This window comes from Mirounga angustirostris, unplaced genomic scaffold, assembly GCF_029215605.1.
Source record: "Mirounga angustirostris isolate CCGP_5_RB_7025 unplaced genomic scaffold, mMirAng1.0.hap1 SCAF_4, whole genome shotgun sequence".
NCBI lineage: Eukaryota > Metazoa > Chordata > Mammalia > Carnivora > Phocidae > Mirounga > Mirounga angustirostris.
Genome location: NW_026991712.1, coordinates 101,337,388 through 101,357,103, shown reverse-complemented (window position 1 = coordinate 101,357,103; position 19,716 = coordinate 101,337,388). Strand labels below are relative to the sequence as shown.

General features: G+C 38.3%; 1 long non-coding RNA gene across 1 annotated transcript in view; it reads left to right on the top strand.

Annotated features, from left to right (window-relative positions):
* The window catches only part of LOC123859320 (uncharacterized), a 160,852-nt gene extending 142,307 nt beyond the window's left edge, over positions 1–18,545 (top strand). The window contains exons 4-6 of the long non-coding RNA XR_006794416.3: positions 17,156–17,701; positions 18,115–18,186; positions 18,274–18,545. This is a non-coding gene — a long non-coding RNA (uncharacterized LOC123859320). The remainder of the gene's footprint in view (positions 1–17,155; positions 17,702–18,114; positions 18,187–18,273) is intronic.
* The last annotated feature ends 1,171 nt before the right edge of the window (positions 18,546–19,716 follow it).

Here is a 19,716-nt window from a genome sequence, read left to right as displayed (position 1 = left end):
GAACAGAAACTGGAAGGTGACAATCGAAGAACTTCATGTAGCAATGGCTATGATTTTTTCCTTCTCCGCTTTTAAAGAAAGTCCTAGTTAAATGGCTGATTGAGATTACTGGCAAAGCAAATAAAGGCCTTAGTGAAAGAGGAAAGTAAGTTATAAAATTCTTATCTTAGAAAACAAAATTAAGCAAGTTGAGAGAAGTTAGTTTTAATTTCTGTGTGCATTTCCATGATCCAGAAAGGCTTGTTTTGCCCCTACATTAAGAGAAATTGGTGAGTTTCAGAGGAACATTCTCATCAAAGTCTAATAGGATTGGGTTTGGACTAAGTAGGTAACAATTACAGATAATGGAAAAGATATCTAATTGCACCTAGATGCTTGTTTTCCTCAAAATCTTCATCTCTTTGTATAATCTTTTAAAGATAGGGTTTAGGAATCTTCGTTAATGTTTTGCTATTTTCATAAAGAAGTCTGCTTTTGTATTAAATTAAAAGTCTTAGAGTCTCTGTTAGTTAACTCAATCTACTCCATAAAACCCAGTATGTAGAACACGTGTTCAAAACCATTCCTTAGTCTTTGGCAACTCAATGAGTTTCAAGCAAAATACCCAAATAGATTCCAGGACCTACAAATCAAAGTGTGGCAGAACTTTCTTTCCCTTCATGGAGAATTGGACCAGCACACCGAAGAGCACTAAAAGAAAGAAAGAGAAGAAAAAGAAAGAATAATTGAAAATCCTGACAGTAACCACTCTACAAACAACTAAAAAATTAAGCCATATGATTGGACCAAAGTACACGAAGACTTGTATTTTAGTCAATGAACATGCAACCAATTTCATCAATTTACTTTTATCTTCCACGCTTGGTTGGTTGCTCGAGGCAAATACAACATTTGGGTAGAGATTTGGAAAAAAGATTTGGAATGCCACTTAAGGTTAGTTTGAAAACAACTTCATCTGGCTCAAATATGGTTTGACTTTGAACCAGGTATTTAGACGTCTTTTTTTTTTTGTAATTTGTTTATCCCTAATCAAGTAATCTTTTTTTTCCTGGTATTTCTGGAATCCTTCTATTTTAAATTGTACAGGCTACAGTGTGGGGTTTTATTTATTTTTAACTGGGCATTACAGAATTCTCTTGCTTATGTGGTTGGGAGAGTGGAAATTTGGTATGTAAGGTTTAATTAAGACAAGAGTCATTTTATGAACCATGAGAGACTGTGGACTCCAAAAAAAACCTGAGGATTTTAGAGGGGAGGAAGGTGGGGGGATGGGTTAGCCCGGTGATGGGTATTAAGGAAGGCACGTATTGCATAGAGCACTGGGTGTTAAAAGCAAACTACATCAAAAACTAATAATGTACCCTATGGTGACTAACATAACATAATAAATTTACATTATATAAATATATAATATATTTACTATATATAATATTTATTATAATAAAATTAAACTTAAAAAAAGACAAGAGTCATTTTATAAAGACTTGGCAATGTTCTTTCCTTGAATGATGCTTCAGTAGAACTGCTTCACAAGCAATGAACATAGCAGACTGACATGATTGTTGAAAAATGAGCAAGATTGGCGTCATATCACTGCAAACTAATTCTGAGTTTGAGTCCTTTTGCTTTCCTATAGAATTCTAATATTTAAAGATCAGTAAATAATAAATTGAGAGACTATGAGATTTCTTTTTAAGGGAAACCAAAAAAAAAAAAAGCAAGCTATATTTAAGGTGTTTAAGCGGAATTTTCATTTGTGGGGCATTAGAGAGAGTAAAGGACATATTTGAGATTCTTTCCTCCAATATGCTTGCCACTTTAAACTCATTTTGAGACATGGAGTAAGGTTTACAAAGGAATGTAGTAGGCAGAGTCAAGGGAATTTTGTTTAGCTTCTCTTTCCTTCATTGTATACATAAGAAGTCAGAAGGAAAAACATTTCTGTCATTGCTTTTGTTATTCTCTCTGCCACTCTCTTCTCTGTCTCCCTCTTAATGTCAAAAAGCCTCAGGAGTAAATGTGTCTTTAAGTGGTAACATAGCATTCAGAATTCAATTTCTAGACCACAGTTTTATGCAGAAGCTAGAGGCATATGTAAGAAAACCAAATCCCAGTGAGGAGTCTCCAGTCAAGGGTTAAAGTAGTCATGTTAGTTCCTTTCATTTTCTTTATGCTGCATGTCATATGGACACAAAGAGATCTACCAGTGGGAATTAATTACTTAATCATAGAAACTACACGAAAGTGGTCAATCACTACTTGCCAACCACAACACTCAACAAATTTTCATTAAAGAAGTGCATTTGCCAGGAAGAATAGAACATGGAACTCCTAGGGGACAGAAAGACAATCAATGAGGATGAATACAAATTGACTAATGAAAGCAGCCACAAGTTGGTAATAACCCCAGTTTTAGAATAATTTTTAAAAAGCTTTAAAATCTGACTTTTTGAACTTTGTTTTCCTTTGTCTGATTTTAACTCAATTCACAAAATCCCTCGTGTTTTATTCCCCCCCTCCTGATTGAAACAATTCTTAGACTGAAAAATGGAAGATGTCTTTTTAAAGGATAAAGCCTTTAAAAGGACCTACATAAAACGTAAGTCCATACATCTCAAAACAAAATGCTAATACCCTAAATCCACTATCACGGCGTTATAGGCTGAGTATTTGTGTCTCTCAACAATTCATAGGCTGAATCCCTAACCCTCAATGTGATGTTATTTGAAGATGTAGCCTTTGGTAGGTAATGAGAGTTAGAAGAGGTCATGGGGTTGAAGCTTTCATGGTAGGATTAGTGCCTTGTATGAAGAGACTTCTTACACAGACTGGTGTGTCTCCACTATGTGAGGACACAAAGAGAAGGGGGCTCTCTACAAGCCAGGAAGAGAGCCCTCACCAAGAACCGAATGGGCCAGAACCTTGATCTTGGAGTTCCCAGCCTCCAGAACTGTAAGAAAAAATAATTAATTAATTTCATTAATTAATTTATTAATTTCTGTAGCCACCCAATCTATGGTATTTTGCTGTAGAGCCCAAGCAGATTTACACTCATGGTCTATAGGAAACTGATATTATGCAAAGACATATTTAGATGCGAAGGTCAGCCCGACCTTAGCTCTGTGTGACCTTGAGCAAGTCATTAACCTGTCTTAACTTACTTGTTCGCTCAAAAGTTGGAGGTAACAATATTTGCCTTATTCAACTGTGTGAAAATACAAACATGGTGAAATAAATGGCTTCACAGAGTGTCTGGCAAATAGCATGCCCATCACTTCTGTAAGAAGTCATAGCCCCTTTCAGCTGAAAGCACAGAATGTGACCTGATGAATCTCCTGCTATTTTTATGAAACCCCTGCAGAGTCCATTCCTTATTTCCACCAGTACTTCACTGCACATTAATAAATACTTCACATTTCTTTTTTATGATGGCAACAAGAAGTATTTCACCAAACAGCTCTTCCAAAATGTATTATCACTTTGTTGGAATATGATGTTATCCTCTAAAATCTGGTTGTTTTCCAAAAGCCTTAAAACAAAATTCTAAACCCATCTGAATAATGTACCGATAATTCAGTATAGTAAATATATTTGAACACTTGATATATGCTGGAAAAAACATTGTCCTGGGACCTGTTGAGTGCACAGAGGTGGCTAAGACGGGGCTCTGTCCACAAAGAGCCCAGAATAGTGAAGGAAACAGACATGGAAATACACGGAAATACAGTGTCATGGGTGCTGTATTGGGCAGAACTGTAAGACATAGGGAAGACAGCAAGGTTAGTTCTTCTTAGGGTAGACAGTAAAGCCTTCTTACAGAAGGTAATACAACTAAGTAGGTGGCTTTCCAGCATTGCTTAAACGTTGCACCTTACTTCAAAGTCAAATGAAGTGAATTTGTGAGGAACCATTATTTGCAATGTGCGTTCTTGATAAATCCGCTTGTGATTTTTTTTTTTTATCTGTTCCAGGATCCAACACAAGATACCACATTACACTGAACAATACTGAACAATCACACTAGCAAATTATAACCTCTATTAATACTACTGCTGTTACTATTACTAATCTCTCTCATTTGATAGCTTTCTATGAGTACTTAATGCATTTTATTCCAATCCTACTCTTTAGGATTTAATTTAGTCCCAAATGAGGAAACTGGGGTACAGACAAACTCAACAATTTGCAAAGTTAGTTCTTTTTAAAATGACAAATAGAAATAAACCACCAAGAGCACTGGCACATCTTTCCCCAAAGTGAGGAAGCTTAGAAAACAGGAAGCGAGTCTATACCCTCCAGATGCTTTACCCAGCTAAAGTCCTAGCTCCCACTACACAGCTTCTTAGCTACTTGAAAAAATTAGTTAGCGTTCTCATTTGCATCAATTAACATTCTGAGAACTCTAACAAATGCTGTTCATAAGCTGTGTTTATACTACATTGCTTTTCCTTTTTTTCACATTTTTAATGATGAAAGTAAAATATGCTTATGATAGGCAGTTGAAAACTATAGACAAATATTAAGGGGAGAAAGAACCAATCCATAACCCTAAGACCCAGAGATATCCACAGTTAATATTTAATGATATATTTCCTTCTAGACTGTTTTCCCTTGTGTTTGTCTCTGTGTTTGTGCATGTATTCTTATTAGGGAATATACTGTATAAATAGACATGTTACACCCTATTATTATTTCAAGAACTTTTTTTGGAATAATTTTAGATTTACAGAATAGTCGCAAAAAATAGTACAGAGAGTTCCAGTAAACCGTTCACCCGGCCTCCCCATTTTTTAAAAACTAAGAAATTAACTTAATTATTAACTCAACTACCTATTTCCTTCATTTTTCACCAGTTTTTCTGCCAGCATCCTTTTTCTGTTCCAAGATGCAGTTCACTGCATTTGGTTGTCATGTTGTGTCTCTTTGGTCTCCTTTGGTCTGTGACAGTTTCTCAGGCTTTCCTTGTTTTTCAGGGCCTTGACACTTTGAAGACTGCTGTCACGTGGTCCACAGAACATCCCTCAATTTGGATTTTTAAATATGTTTTCTCATGATCAGTGCCCTTCTCATCATATCATATCAGGAAGTACATGACATCAACATAATTTATCATTGGTGAAGTCAAACTTGAACTCTTGGTTAATGTGGTGTCTGTCAGGTCTCTTCACGCTGTAAGAGTGAAGAGACCTATTATTTCCCTTTCCATACTCTGTTCTTTGGAAGTGAGTCACTAAGTGCAGCTCACCCTAAAGACATAGGAGATGAAGTTGAACCTCCTAGAGGAGGAGGAGTTATATATACTCTTTGAAAAATTTTCCTAAGGATGATTTAGCTGTTCTTCATTTATTTATTCCATTGTTTATTTATAGCAGGATGGACCCATGAATATTTATTTTGTGCTTTGAGTTATACTATGTTACTTATTTTGTTGCTCTAATTGATCCCAATTTGGCCAGTAGGAGTTCTTTCAAGTTGGCTTCCCTTCCTTTGAAAGTCTCCAGTAGTTACTTTTTGTTTCCTTTTGTTCTTGAGCATTTTCTTACTTTCTGGCACTGCAAGATACTTCAGGCTTATCTTGTACATATCCTACCTCAGCCCTAGAGTCAGCTATTTTTCTAAGGAGCCCTGATTCCTTTTACTGAAGAATGGTGTTAGAAACCAAGATGTGGGTGCTAGGTGTTAACACTTAAGTGGAAACACGGTATTATTCACCAAGTACATTATAATACAAATGAACATGAAATAAAACAGTCTATTATTTTATTGGACCTGCAGTTGATGCTTCTCTAGTTTTCCTTCACCAAAAGTAAAATCTGCATAAATAATAAACTGGTTAAGAGTCTGGGCTCTGAAACCAAAAAACCTAGGTTTGTATGCTGGCTTTACCGCCTACTTGCTGTGTGACCGTGGGCAAGTTGCTTAACTTTTCTGTTCCTCAGTTCTAGCATCACAGTTCCAACGTGTAACCAGCAATAATACCCACCTCACAGGTTAATTGTGAGGTTTTAAATAAATTGATATTTACCAAGTACATGGATGCCTGGCATCTGCTCATTACTATATAAATGCTAGTTGTTATCATTGCTATTCTGACAACTTTAACCACAAGTCCAGTACTGAAAAGGCAACATCCAATAATAGCCAACACATATTGAGCCTATCTTATGAGAAAGGCAATCATTAATCCTACCCGTAAAGTATATCCTATTTTTAAATAACATATTTTCTTATTATTATTTCTTAAATTTCCTTCTTGAGTATACTTTAATCCATATTTTATCCTTTAAGTGTTTTTATTCAATTTCTCATAAAACACTTGATGTGGCAGAGCATACCTAAGATGGTCTCTATGAATTCCTTCCCTTATTGTAAATACATGCTACTTCTCACATCAAGAAGTAGAATCTATCTCCCCTTCCCTTGGATTTAGGACTTTCCTGGTGACTCATTTAACTGATAAAATACAGCAAGAGTAAGATTTTTGAACTTTTGAAACGAAGTCTTATACGAAATTTTGACACTTCAATCTGGGTCTCTTGACACTCTTATTTCGGGGATTACCTGTCTCAGAACAAACCTCCATGAGGACAAAGCCTAAACTACATGGAGAGGCCAACTGTAGGCACCCAGGATGACGATTCCAGGGGAGTTATCGGCTCACAGCGAGCACCCACTGCCAGTCATCCTGGATACTCAGCTTAGTCGGGTTGCAAATGACCGTAGACCCCACTGACAATTGATGCCACTTTGTGCACTGTGTCCGGTCAATGCACAGAACCGTGAGCGATAATACTAAATGATGGCTTTCAGCTTTATTAATAAATTAATCAAGTTTTGGGGTGCGTTGCTCTGTAGAAATAAGTAATGAAAACAGATGATCTCTTCAATTGTTTATGCTCAACCATTGGTGAGAAACTTTGTTCGCATAAGTGAAGGCAGCAAAAATCTGAAGATCATTAATAGCTTTTTGGCTGCCGGATAGAATTTTTCCCACTGCCAGAATTTATTTAGACCATTTACTGTCTCTGACTTTTATGTCACGACATCGAACAGCTCTTTTTTCCCACCCATTGACCAATGTAATTTTGAAAAGCTTTGTGATAATCTGCTGGGATTTCAAACCCAATGTAACTTTTTCATAGCAAGTATTCCAAAATAATGATAAAGCTTTTCCTTATGTACAGCCAAATGTTGATCTACTGGATGTTAATAATTCTTCACTAAGATTAAAATTTTAATAGCCACTAAATATTGTTAGTAAAATGTTTTTTGCTCCTTGTTTTCAAGATTTCATTTCCATTATTTTTAAAAGATTTTATTTATTTATTTGACAGAGAGACACAGCGAGAGCAGGAACACAAGCAGGGGGAGTGGAAGAGGGAGAAGCAGGCTTCCCACGGAGCAGGGAGCCCGATGCGGGGCTCGATCCCAGGACCCCGGGACCATGACCTGAGCCGAAGGCAGACGCTTAACGACTGAGCCACCCAGGGGCCCCTTCATTTTCACTTAGAATCTATAAACTCTGGGCATGCTAATGGTTCTACGGAATTCTCGGTGTTTTCAGTAAGTGCCTCTAGCGGCTGAATAATGTAAAGTTTAGTCAACCAATAACTGCTTCAAAAATATGCAACAGGGAATCATTCGGAGAAAACGTTTTTGGTTCTTACAGTTTATTAGCTTTTGACAAAAGTTTTTCTTTGGATGAGCAGCAAATCCACCATGAAACAGCAAAGAGTGGCATCTGATCCCATTTCTTCACATAAAGCTGAAAATAGACAGGATAGAGCTGCTTAGATTCTATTAGACTCATCAATTAGATAACATCATTTAATGTGGAATTCTGATAGATAGCAAATGTCTATATCTGAAAGCCTCGCTGTGAAGAAAATAATGTATTTCTTAAGTCTTATGCTTTCGAATATGAGCTATATGTGAAAGCCTTTACAACTTTCTCCCATCGTTCCCTCACTATCAGGACAAGTTTATGTAGGGTTTCTATCTGGTGTGTATCGAAGCATTCACTTATCAATTTAAACATTTCATCTCCTGTAGGCTTTTTTTGGTATTTTCCAGAACAAATAAAGTTCTTCAAAGAGTTTCTCTTTAGAGAGTCTCACTAGCACCATTACTAAAGTACTATCCAATCTGTAATGAAACTTCTTTCATCTAAAAGTATTCTGGATTAGTGTGATCTCTGTTATCCAAAATGTCCTCAGTGTGTCTACTAATAGCATTAGTCAAAAAGTGGAACGTTTCCTCTGCATCGTTGATCCCATGTGTTGCATTAGCAGTTTCAAGGCAGGCTGTTAAAACAAAAACTCTACAATTGATGGAGGCATTCTCTACTGGGGCATTCCAGAGCCTTGTAATTAGTTCTTTGAGCACAAACTAATATTGTATAAATGATTTCATGGAGCAAATTTGTTTCTCGGTCATTTATTCAATAATCATTTATCTAGACCCTACTATGTGACAAGCATGGACTTTTGTCAATGAACAAAACACACAAAGATTCCTGCCCTTAAGATGGTTACATTCCAACAAGGCAAGACAGACAGTAAACTGTGTAAATAATAAAACTTAAATTCCCTAATATATTAAAAGATTAGGGGCGCCTGGGTGGCTCAGTTGGTTAAGCAACTGCGTTCGGCTCAGGTCATGATCCTGGAGTCCCGGGATCGAGTCCCGCATCAGGCTCCCTGCTCGGCAGGGAGTCTGCTTCTCCCTCTGACCCTCCCCCCTCTCATGTCCTCTCTCTCTCTCATTCTCTCTGTCTCAAATAAATAAATAAAATCTTTAAAAAAAAAAAAAAAAGATTAGTTTGCTAGAGCTACCATAACAGGGTACCACAAACTAGGTGGCTTACACAACAGAGATTTATCATCTCACAGTTCTGAATGCTAGAAGTCTCTGATCAAGATGTAGGCCAGAGTTTTTATCTCCTGTGGTCTGTGAGGAAAAAATCTGTTTCCTTACTCTCCCCGAGCTTCTGCCAGAAGTCCTTGGCATTCCCTAGTTTGAAGGCACATCACCCTGCTCTTTGACTCAATCTTCACATGACATTCCTCTTGTCTATGTGTCTGTGTCTTAATTTCCCCTATTGATAAGGACACCAGTTATATTTGATTAGGGGCCCATCTGACTCAAATTTATCCTCATCTGAACTAATTCTATCTGCAATGTCACATTCTGAGGTAATAGGAGTTAGAACTTCGACATGTGATTTTTTGGGGGGGAGGTAACACAGTTCAGTCCGTAACAGATGATACATGCCAAGGTTGAAAGAAAGTGTAGATCAGGGAGAAGGAATGGAGGGGGGCAGAGTGAAATATGAAATAGGGCATACCTTACCAAGAAGGTTTAAGAGAGAATTGAAGTAGTAGAGAAAGTTAACCAAGCAGGCATCTAGGGAAAGACCCTTCCAGGCAAATCGGAAAGCTATAGCGATGGCCCTGGGCCCAGAGAGGACCCTCTAGCTTAAGGACAAGCAAGAAGTCAGCATGGTTGTAGCGGAGCGTGTGACCTAAGAGAGCAGTGACGAATGAAGAGCCAGCTCATGGAGAGCTTCACAGGCCATGGTAAATTTTGGCTCTGGCTCTGAGTGAAATGGAAAGCCAAGGCAGATTTTGAACAGAGTGACGTGACTGATTTCTGTTTTACGAGAGTCACTCTAGCTGTCGTATAGACTTACGGTGGGTAAGGGTAAAAGCAGAAACACCTGTTAAGAGGCTTTTTCCATAATCCAGACATAAGATGCTGGTGTCTAGGTCCAGGACAATAGCAGTGGAAGCATGAGAAGTGGTGGAAGTCTGCAGTTATTTTTGACATGGAGCCCAGAAGCCTTCTTCACAGAATGGAGTGGCATTCAAGGATGACTCTGAGGTTTTTGGATTGAACAGCTAGAAAGAAGGGATTGCTAGCAACTGAGCAAAGGAAGGCTATTGGTGAGTCAGGTTTGTGGCATACTCTGTTATAGGGCAGCCTCTAAACAGCAACTCGTGACCCCTACTTCTCCATATTCATGATCTTGTATGACTCTTCCCTTCAGTGTGGCTTGCATCTAGGGATTTGTTGTAGCAAATATATTACAGCAAAAGTGGTGGAATGGCAATTTCTACATTAGGTTAAAGAAAAAAATGTGACTTCTGTTTTAGATGCTTTCTTTCTCTTGTTCTCTGGCTCGCTGGCTCTCTCAGCCCTCCTAGGGCAGCCAGTTGTCATGATGTGAGCTGTCTTGTGCAGCATTCAGTTGGTAGGGAATTGAGGGAGCCCCTGGCCAACAGCCAGTGAGGAACTGATGTCTTAGTCCAACAGCCTACAAGGAGCTGAGGCCTTCCAACAACCATAGGGGTGATTTAGAAGTGAATCTTTCTCCTGTCAAGGCTGTAGATGAGACCATAACCCTGTCCAAAAATTTGACTTCAATCAAGCTCAAGACTGATTTCAAGCCATAGGACCCAGCTAAGCCATGCCTGGATTTCTGACCTATAGAGATTTTGAGATAATAAATGCTTATTATTTTGAGCTATTAAGTACTGGGATAATTTCTTACATAGCAATAGATAAGTAAAACACTCTTTTATTTTTATTTTTTTAAAAGATTTTATTTATTTGACAGAGACACAGCGAGAGAGGGAACACAAGCAGGGGGAGTGGGAGTGGGGGAAGCACGCTTCCCGCCAAACAGGGAGCCCAAAGCGGGGCTCGACCCCAGGACTCAGGGATCATGACCTGAGCCGAAGGCAGATGCTTACGACTGAGACACCCAGGTGCCCCTAAAACACTCTTTTAAAAAGTTCAAAACTTTTTGAGAAAAATGTTCAAAATGTTTTGAGGTAAGATACTAGAGAATTTACTTGTAATCATTGATTCATTGGCTAATACTCCATGCAAAACAAAACAAAACAAAACAAAAAACTTTAAAGCAAGGAAGAAAAGAATTGTAGGGACTTTCAAATGCATATTTAATAAAGGCTTAATATTTTTACATTATTGAGGTGGTCTTGGGAGTATGATAGCTTTCCAGCTTTGATCAAAAGTTTGTCCATTAAGATGGAAAAACATATGCTTGTAAAAATCATCTAAATAGAAAGTACTTAAAGGGATCATAGGCTGGGGCGCCTGGGTGGCTCAGTTGGTTAAGCGACTGCCTTCAGCTCAGGTCATGATCCTGAAGTCCCGGGATCGAGTCCCACATTGGGCTCCCTGCTCAGCAGGGAGTCTGCTTCTCCCTCTGACCCTCCCCCCTCTCATGCTCTCTCTCAAATAAATAAATAAAATTTTAAAAAAAGGGATCATAGGCTATGAAACTTTCAAAAAATGCATTTTCAAAAAAATAAATTTATATCCTCTGCATCCTTAAGAAAATATATAGACATATTTTCTTAAAATGTGAAAAATTAAATATGCATTATACAAAAGAAGTCATAAAATGTTAATTTTCATTACTTTAATGTTTAAAATTCTGAAAATATTCTACTACAAATATTCTTGATAGTCATATGTAATCATATATATTGACTTCTGTAATTGTAATGTTCTAAAGTTCCTTTAAAAATCAATTGAATTGGGGGGTGCCTGGGTGGCTCAATCATTAAGCGGCTGCCTTTGGCTCAGGTCATGATCCCAGGGTCCTGGGATTGAACTCCGCATCCATTGAGTTCCCTGCTCAGCAGGATACCTGCTTCTCCCTCTCCCACTCCCCCTGCTTGTGTTCCCTCTCTCGCTGTCTCTCTCTCTCTGTCAAATAAATAAATAAAAATATTAAAAATATTAACTGAATTTTATTCAATTATTATTTGTTTTGAGTAATTAATATTTTTACTTTGAGGAAAAAAGAATTCATTACAAAACTTAATCAGCAGACTTTGACTCATTGTTCATTTAAAAATAATAAAAAGTTATATAAGAAAAAAACACATTAGGAAAAATGTTTAAATCAGGTTTTATTTATGTATACCTAATAATAATAATAATGATAATAATCATGATCCCTACCACTTCCTGAGCATGACTGTGTGTCAAGCATTGCTCTAACCACTTACGTGGCATATTTAATCCTCACAATAACCATCTGGTAGATGTCAGCATTATCTCCATTTTACAAATGAGGAATCTGAGTCACAAATTTTATAATTTTGCCCAAAGTCAAACAACTAGTAATTAGTAAAGCCAGAGTTTGAACCGAAGTGGTATGGTTTCAGGACCCTGCTCTTAAAAAAAAAAAAAACCAACAACAGGGACACCTGGGTGATTCAGTTAGTTAAGCATCTGCCTTTGGCTCAGGTCATGATCCCAGAGTTCTGGGATCTAGCCCCGCATCGGGCTCCCTGCTCAGCAGGGAACCTGCTTCTCCCTCTCCCTCTGCTGCTCCCCCTGCCAGTGCTCTCTCTCTCTCGTCAAATAAATAAATAAAATCTTTAAAAACAACAACAACAACACATTAACTGAAAAGAAAACAAAAAAACAAATGGAAGTGACTCAAGAAGAAGGTGGGAAGGAGATGATATGGTGACTATCTATAGGGTCCTAAGTACCAAAGCCACAATTACTCTATTCAGCGACATACCAGAGTTAGTTTTTAAATAATATTCAAATATTCATAGCAATTTTAAATGTTTTGGTAATTTTTAATATATATTTTTAATGGTTTCAATGTTCTTTTTTATAAAAGCTTTACCATCACTGCTAAACTTGCAGGATTTAGGACACACCCACTGAGAAACTCAGGATAGGGAATTTTTCTTAAAGCTCTGTTTTCATAACAAGAACCACTTTTTTTACTTAGATTTTAAAAATTATTTTTATTTTTGTTTAAAACACTAATAGGGATTATGAGGCAGGGGTAGAGAGGTCATAGCTAAACCCCAATTCCATCCCTTGGTGACATAGCCACTAACTAGTGCAAAGATAAAGAAGTGACAAAGAACAGGGGGAAATATATATATAAAAGTCCCTATATATAAGAGTCCCTTTTTGTTTTGTTTTGCTTTTTAGGGTTTTTTATTCTGGTAAAGAACACATAACATTAAATTTACCATTTTAACCATTTTTAAGTGTATAGTTCATTAGTGTTAAGTATCATCTCGTACAACAGATCTCTAGAACTTTTTCATCTTGCAAAACTGACTGTGTATTAAAAGTCCCTGCATTTTAAATGCTTCACATTGTACTCATTTCATTTTCTTCTGAATCTCTATAGCACTTATTTGGACACTTAATCATATATACATGGATGTTTAGGGACCTCATGGTAAATTCCGTGTCCGCAACCAGATTATAAAATCCTGGGATTGTCCTTTTCATTCCTTGTGTACCCCACCACTTCTTTATCCATGCTAGGTTTATACCATCTTCAGACAACGAGTGCCCCTTCCCCTACTACTGAAGTTTGGGGAAAGTCCCCCACCATCCCTGAACCCACTGCCCCCTCCCCACACTCCATACCCCCAATCCTCCCTCACCACTGCTTCAGGGAATCTTTCCAAACTCTGTCTATCAGTTCTTTGGCCCTTTGTTTGGATCCTATTGAGGACATGATCCCTGGTGCCTAGGAATTTGTCTTGTTCAAGATGCTATGATGAATTATCATATACAGAGTGACTTAACAACAAACATTTATTTCTCATGATTCTGGAGGCTAGAAGATCAGGATCATGGTCAGATGCATGGTCAGGGTGAAGGCCCTCTTCCTGGTTATGTACTCACACAGCTCGTCCTTGGTGCATGCACAGAGACAGAGAGAGAGAGAGATCTTGTGTCTCTTCCTTTTTTTAAGGCATTAATCCCATCATGGGGATCCCACCTCATGATCTTATCTAAACCTAATCACTCCCACTTTCAAATGTCATCTCCATTGAAAATTAGGAACTTCAGTTTGTGAATTTTGTAGAGACACAAACATTTATTCCATGGCAGAGTCCAAGAATAACCACCATGGAAGGAGGTATAAACCTTTTAGCTTGAAGAATTATAGGAGATTATATTTATTATATGGCAACTCTTAGACCTTGGGGAATAAACAATGTTACCAACCAAGCCTGTTTCAGAGAAGGTAAACAACAAAAGTATTTTAAGCCCTATGCTACAGACTGTCCCATAACTATTCTGTTTCCATCAAAATTTACACTCCAGAGTGGCTGAATTTCTCTCAGAGAGATGCAAGAAAACTGGGATGATCAAAACATTTGCTGGAAAGAACAAGGAATGAAAAGCCAGGAAAAGAGGTAGAAGTGTCTGGATTTGGGAGGAAAGAGGGATTGCCAAGTAGAGCGTGGGCAACATAAAAGACCCAAACATCTTTTTTTTAACTTAATTTAATTTTATTATGTTATGTTAGTCACCATACAGTACATCATTAGTTTTTGACGTAGTGTTCCATGATTCATTGTTTTCGTGTAACACCCAGTGCTCCAAGCAATACATGTCCTCTTTAATACCCATCACCGGGCTAGCCCATCCCCCCACCTCCCCTCCCCTCCCCTCCCCTCTAAAACCCTCAGTTTGTTTCTCAGAATCCATAGTCTCTCATGGTTCGTCTCCACCTCTGATTCCCCCCGCCTTTATTTTTCCCTTCCTTCTCCTAATGTCCTCCATGCTATTCCTTATGTTCCACAGAAGACCCAAACATCTTTTTTTGTTCAGTTTTATTCATCTTAATTCCTGTGAATGTTAATTTAAACTTCCTTTGACCCCTTAACTTGTTAATCCTCTGCTCAAGAGAAAGTCCTTGGAAAAAATAGCATTTAAGTTAGGACTTGAAAACAGAATACTGTACAGACCAAGAACAACAAGAACAAATGCATAAAAGAGAAAGAGGGAGAGGAGAGAACAGATAAAGGTAGAAGAATAATTTTTGACTGAAAGGGAGGAGTCCATTTAAAAGTTCTGAGGTAAGAAAGAGCTTGGCTTTAAAGAAAATGAACATTAGTCCAAGGTAATAAATACTGTGCTAAGAGGTCACAAAGGATAAACCTGAGAATGAATCATTGAATTTGAGATTGAAAGGAATGGGGAAAGTAGTAGGGTTTTAAGAATTACGGTGAAAGTCAATAGCCAAACTATGGAAAGAGCCAAGATGTCCATCGACAGATGAATGGATAAAGAAGATGTGGTATATATATACAATGGAATATTATGCAGCCATCAAAAGGAATGAGATCTTGCCATTTGCAATGATGTGGATGGAACTGGAGGGTATTATGCTGAGCGAAATAAGTCAATCAGAGAAAGACACGTATCATATGATCTCACTGATACGAGGAATTCTTAATCTCAGGAAACAAACTGAGGGTTGCTGGAGTGGTGGGGGGGTGGGAGGGATGGGGTTGCTGGGTGATGGACACTGGGGAGGGCATGTGCTATGGTGAGTGCTGTGAATTGTGTAAGACTGTTGAAACACAGACCTGTACCTCTGAAACAAATAATACATTATATGTTAAAAAAAAGAAGAAGATAGTAGGAAGGGAAGAATGAAGGGGGGGAATCAGAGGGGGAGATGAACCATGAGAGACTATGGACTCTGAGAAACAAACTGAGGGTTCTAGAGGGGAGGGGGGTGGGGGGATGGGTTAGCCTGGTGATGGGTATTAAAGGGGGCACGTATTGCATGGAGCACCGGGTGTTACACAAAAACAATGTAGTGCATCAAAAACTAATGATGTAATGTATGGTGATTAACATAACATAATAATAAAAAAAAAAAAGAATTGCGGGGCGCCTGGGTGGCTCAGTTGGTTAAGCAACTGCCTTCGGCTCAGGTCATGATCCTTGAGTCCCAGGATCGAGTCCCGCATCGGGCTCCCTGCTCGGCGGGGATCCTGCTTCTCCCTCTGACCCTCCCCCCTCTCATGTGCTCTCTGTCTCTCTCATTCTCTCTGTCTCAAATAAATAAATAAAATCTTAAAAAAAAAAAAAAAGAATTACGGTGAAAGATATCCAAATTCATCAACCCTTGCAGTCAGCATATTTGACAGCAAACTTTGGCCAGACTTTTTAAAGAACAGAAACCGATTAAGAAAGTCTTCACACACACACACACACACACACACACACAAAATTAAATACGAAAAAGTCTTCACAACTAGGTAATCTTTGCTCTATATTATCTGGTTTACATGGTACTGGCACAACTGAGGAACAAAAGTAATGACGTGGCCATTCAGTGTCATTTGCCAGCTTGTGGAGACAGTTTGTGGTCTGTAGTTGTGCAACGTGTTTTCATTCTTGGCCCAAGGAAAAAAAAATTACTTATAAAGTAGTTCTCAGAAGGCTCATCACTTCAAGAGGGTTGCGGCTCTACCTGGCAGGGAGAAAGGAAAAGAATGGGAATGATTAAGGACTCTAAGGTGGTGTTCAGGGCAAAGAGACAACAAGGAGGTGCAGTTCCCAGAATGTCAAGCCCCCCTGCAAATCCCCCACCCCCCACCCCGGATATGAGTCTTTTAAAACAAATGGTATGGGGTGCCTGGGTGGCTCAGTTGGTTAAGCGACTGCCTTCGGCTCAGGTCATGATCCTGGAGTCCCAGGATCGAGTCCCGCATCGGGCTCCCTGCTCAGCAGGGAGTCTGCTTCTCCCTCTGGCCCTCCTCCTTCTCATGTGCTCTCTCTCATTCTCTCTCTCTCAAATAAATAAATATAATCTTAAAAAAAAATAAAATAAAATAAAATAAAATAAATGGTATGATGGGGTAACTGGGTGATGGACATTGGGGAGGATATGTGTTGTAATGAGCACTGAGTGTTATATGAGACTGATGAATCACAGATCAGTACCCCTAAAACAAATATTATATGTTAAATAATTGAATTTAAATTAAAAATAAAATAAAATAAATGGTATGTCAGTAATTAGGGTTTTCCAAAACATCATTTGCATCTCCACTTCTAACATAATTCCTCTGCTGGTAGCTGTAAGACTCCATCACATGATGCTGGTATCACTTAGCACAAGTGAGACAGAAAAAAATAACCACTATTCAGTCATCACCGAGGAGTTACTGTTAAAATATTTTAAACAATATTTTTTTATATAATGAGTGGGTGGAAGAGTAGAAGGAAATTGTGTATTGTAATGTGAAAAAGTCTTTTCATAAGAGACAAGAAATATTCTAATTCATTGTTGAAGTTAAAACCTGTTCCCATTGTATCCCTGCAGGTAGCAAATTCATACAGCTTTGAAGTTTTGTACACCTGCTATCCCATTGCCTTCTACAGCCATTATAACTTCGCCTAAAGAACAATGCTCTGACGAAAACTGATACATTGACCCTGAGCACCATTCTAATAGTTACTAAATAACAGTTTGAAGAGGGAAAATTTTACCACTCTTTGATTTGTAATTTTTTAAAAAGTATTATTTTTATATTAATCCATCATTTTATTAGTCAACTGGCTAGACCCTTGATCGATGAAGGTATAAATATCTGATATGTAATGAAAAGAGCCAGTTTTCAAACTTAAAATCATTTTTTAGCAAAGCCTTTCTTTGTGTAATAGTACACCATATTGTATTTTTGAGGATATGATGTCAGGGAGTACAGAGTATAAAAGGCGATTTATTTGTACAATACTTATCTTCACCTTAAAGTGCCTTTAATGGAGAGACGCTACATTAGCTGTTTCCCAGATTTCAATTCAAACAAACATTTCCTGAGTGACTTCAAGGGATAAGTCTTTCTGCAAGGTACAGCATAATGCAAAGGTGAGTGAAATCCTTTCCATAACATTTCACATTCCAGAGAGGAGCTAAGATGCATGCACAAAGAAAAATAATAAAAATAGAGTGCAAGAATTGCTAAAAAGAAATATATGAACAGTTGTTATGGGATCATAGAAAGAAAAGAGATTAATGGCTGCTAAACCCAGAGGAACATGATGTTGAGCCTAGTTGAGGAAAGAGAGGGCTCAGAACGGCTTTATCAAAAACAATGGATTTAAATCGCAGGGGTGCAATCTAAGTCACACATCATTCTTTTTAAAATACAATTGCTTTGCGTCTTTATCTAATATTTATCTCACCGTTTTGGGATTCAAAGAGTTTTACAAAGTCTAAACCATTATAAAGTTATAAAAGAGTAAAATTATTATTACATCATATTATTGCTGTGTCCACAGCCCTGTGCCAATCGCTGTAAAGACCGCAAAAGCCCTGCAAATGCTGCTTTGAAGACCTCAGACACTGTTTAGGTAAAGACAATATACTCCATGATACAGAAGGCAGATGATGTAAGGGAACAGGCTTGACTACTCATGGTGATTTTCTGTACTGCCCAGAGACTGACCAGCACCCGGGGCCCCAGCTACAGACTTCTGCATCAGAGGGCGCAGAATGCCAACCAGGAGCCTCCGTCTGTACCCTGGCTCTAGGTTCAAACAACAGATATCAAGAATGGGCCTGTCACTTATTATGATGAGCCCTGGTGTTGTATGTAAATGATGAACCAGTGAATTCTACTCCGGAAACCAATATTGCACTGTATGTTAGCTAACTAGAATTTAAATAAAAATTTGAAAAAAAAATGGGTCTGTTATTGATCTAAGGCTCATAAAATACTTGGAAGATTTATTGTGCCCATCTTAAGAAACAGGAGTCCCAAGATGCTCTGCGGTTTGGGATGCTTTGAAGAAGGCTGGAAAAACACAGACAAAATACCAGGTTGACTCTTTGGTACATTTGATGTCCTCTAACAACGTCACCAGCTACTGCTTACCTGGTAATTTGTTAAATAATGCATTTTGCTTATATAAAACGTAAGCGACAGTAGGGGGTAACCTTCTTCCAGGCTGTATTTGTAAATTCACAGACCTAGGTTGGACACCTATCATGGACTAGGTTACTTACCATGTGAAACCTTATCCTGGGAGAGCAATTAAGCCCCTCACTGACTTCTTTAAGAATGAAAACAGGCACGGAGAAAATTATTGCCTACTCCCCAAAGCTACCTGTGTTGCCTCAAGATTAGAGGAGTGTTGTGGGGAAACATAAGGATGGACTGGGAGGGGAAGTGAGAGATTGAATACACCCAAATCAAAAGCCCTAGGGGTTTCCATGGTCCGCTTCCCTTTCACTAGCTGAGATTACACACAGCCCATGCTCCAAAAAAGCGGAGTGCCCAAATCCAAATCTACTAAGGAGATCTGCAGGATTTGCTTAAAAAACAGAAAAACAAAAAACAAAACAAAACAAAAAAACCCACCTTTTACAAAGCCTGAGCACTTCCTTAGAAGAAGGTTAGGGCTCCAGGGGGCTGTGTCAATTCACGTGGCTATGGTCACTTTCAGGGTGCCGAAATGGGCAATCATAAAGTGGTAGCCAAAGGGCCAGAAAGAGTTAATGTGGCTTCCCAGAATGCCAAACTCTTCCAAGAAAATATCCTAGGTACTCAGAATAGTGGGCCCCAGGTGCAGGAATATATTCGGAAAACCAAGTGGGGGGAAAAAATTAAGAAAGGAAAAAAGAATACCAAAAGATACACTTGAGTAGAACAATGTTTAACTTAATAAATAATGCACATCATAAAATATGTATTTATTTAGTAAACACCTCGTATACCACAACATCAGTCACCCAAATCACCCTGGTTTTGCAACTGAATAATAAATACAGCACCTTAAAATATCTGGCTGCCAAGACGGATAAAAGAGCGAAGAAGCCAGCACATACTGACCTCAGACTCCACAGCTTTCCCCTGCCTCTGGGGGAGAAGACACAGCGGA